A 2,500-nucleotide genomic window follows, 5' to 3' on the forward strand; every position below is an offset into this window, starting at 1 on the left:
GCACCTCGAGATTAAACTCATATCGGCATGTGACAAGTCACAACGAGAAGCCTGATGGGCCTCCACTTCCTTGGCGGAACCCTCGCCAAGGGAGCAACGTACAGCCGGCGCCTGTACGATGCCTGTGTTTGGAATAACCTCTCCTTCACCCGCAGGATCACCAGAAGAGAAGACCGCCCCTCGCGGGGCGCGACTCATTTAGCCGCCCTGTCCGATAATACCCGCCGAGACGGAATATTACCGTCCAGGACGTTACCAGCGGGGACCACGAGGAGGCTGAGTCGCATTCGGTCTCTAGCGGGCTTACAGGACAAGCTTCTGTAAGAGTTTTGATCGCAACAAGTTGCGATCACACCCTCCCGACACATAACTTCCGTGAGGTCGTTATGCCCGCGTCGTCGTTCGGGTGAAGTCTCACCATCTTTCGTTCAATTAATCTCCATAATCCGTCTTTTGGATTAGGTTCGCAACTGCGTACTTGTACGCTGAGCACTCGTCCGATCTGGACGAGTGCTTATGTGGTCTATGGGCCCTCTTGCAGTTAATGCAAGTGGGCTTTTCATTCTTATTTGGGCACGCCTTAAAGGAGTGCCCCTCTTGGGCGCAGTGGCCGCATGTGTCTGCCACCGCCCGGCAGTGTTTGGCTATATGGCCAAACGCCTGACAGCGGTAGCATCTCCCCGCCACTACGTAGTCTCGTACGTGGCATACTTGCCACTCAAGGAACAGCCTTCCTCTGTCCTTGAGCGCTTTTCTTGCTTTGGGTGATACTTCTATCACCCAATTTTTGCGGTCTCCTTTCCCTGTCTTAAACAGGGGCTTTATTTCTTTTATCGCTTCAGGCGATATACCTTCGCCGTTTTGCTTTCCAAGGGCAGAAAGCAACTGGCTCTCGTTAAGGTCTGGTACATTATAAATGACCATCTTTGGATTTTTCTTCGGCGGGATGCCGATCTTTAGTCCCAAGCTTTGCAAGGGCTTATTCTTTATAAGACTTTGGAGGCCTTCCTTCGTCGTCGTTTCGACGAGGAGTCCTCCTTTGCTTATCTTCTTTACTGCTTTTACCTGCAGTTTCTCCTGTGTAGGTCTAAAGCCTCGCGCCATAGCCTTTCTTGTCTGCTCCCAATCGGAGTTGTTGTCTTTTAAGTAGACCGTCACGACGTTGCGTGTCGGCCCGTTCTCTATTAGTTCCTTCTTGGACATGGTCACAGTCGCGTAGGACTTGACCATGTCCTTCTTCTTTGGCGTACTTTCCGCCGTGGACGATTTCTTTTCCAAAGCCTTTGGCTTTGGTTCGGCACATGCACATGCCTTCTGTTTTTCCAAGCCTTGAATCCGCCTTTCGGCTTCCTCAAGCTTCTTGTGCAATTTCTCGCTCTCTGTCTTTCTTTCTGTTAAGAGAGCTTGAATCCGCCTTTCGGCTTCTTCAAGCTTCTTATATAATTTCTCGCTTTCTGTTTCTTTTTCTACTAAGAGAGATTGAGCCCGCCCTTCGGCATCCTCAATCCTCTCATGTAGCCTCTTACAAGCTACAGATCTCTGCTCCTTGAGATCTTTTATTTCCATTTCAGCTTTTTCAAGCTTGGAGGATAACTCCTTTTCTCTCTCTTGTACATCCTCGTAAGTGGCATCGGATTCTATTTGTTTCCAAGCAGCGTCCAATGCATTACGGAGGGTAGCAAAATCTCCACTTTCGAGAGTGTTTTGTCTGATGCCATAGTGTGGCAATGTGTTCAATACTATGGCAGCACACGTTGTGAGCTGCTCATATGGCGATGTTCCCTTTATTCGCCTTTTGGGCTGCCTCTTTTTCTCCTCTTCGCCGGATTCCGATTCGGAACCTTCCGGCTTTTGTATTCTCCTTTTCCGGCTTGGCACCGCAAGGAAGCCATCCAGATCTTCCCTGATAGTGTCGGGGAGGGGTGTATCCTCCCCTTCAGATACCAGGGTCTCCTCTCTCTCAATCAGGCCCTTAAAGACCTCCTCACTCGACTTCTTGTTTGTTTTGTTTTGTTTAGTTTTAGATTTTCCCATAATTGTTCCCACGAGTTGGGACGAAATAAAGTCACCCTCCCGGGTGACGCCCTTTCCAGGAGGGAAGGCTGAATACAACGAGGTTCGCCAGGTGCCTCGAGGTTGGCCGCTAAGGGTTGGTGCACCCACCAACCACGGACCATCGCAAGGACGGCCCGCACCCCTTCGCCGCGCACCATAACTTAAGGTTTCGGATTTATTAGAGAGGTTTATCTCCTCGCGGTCCGGCCGGTTAAGGCAAGCCCCCCGACCGGTTATGCTTCGCGTACCACTGGGTGGATGTCCCCAGTGGGTCGTTGCTAGACATACCGGCTACGGTATTTGACGACTCCGCGGTCCGTACGGTATAAAATACCGCCCGGACGCTCGCAGGAGAGTCGCGCCAGAGCCTCGTTGGCAAACTCGAAAGTTTCCCAGGGTACACCACGTGGAGGAGAGGTTGGCTGTGCCAGAATGAAGCTGTGCA

General features: G+C 51.2%; 1 pseudogene; it reads right to left on the reverse strand.

Moving 5' to 3' along the window:
- LOC143176418 (large subunit ribosomal RNA) overlaps nt 1–2,500 on the reverse strand; it is a 7,267-nt pseudogene that overhangs the window by 1,924 nt on the left and 2,843 nt on the right.

This window comes from Nomia melanderi, unplaced genomic scaffold (assembly GCF_051020985.1).
Source record: "Nomia melanderi isolate GNS246 unplaced genomic scaffold, iyNomMela1 scaffold0534, whole genome shotgun sequence".
In the NCBI taxonomy this organism is placed as follows: Eukaryota; Metazoa; Arthropoda; class Insecta; order Hymenoptera; family Halictidae; genus Nomia; species Nomia melanderi.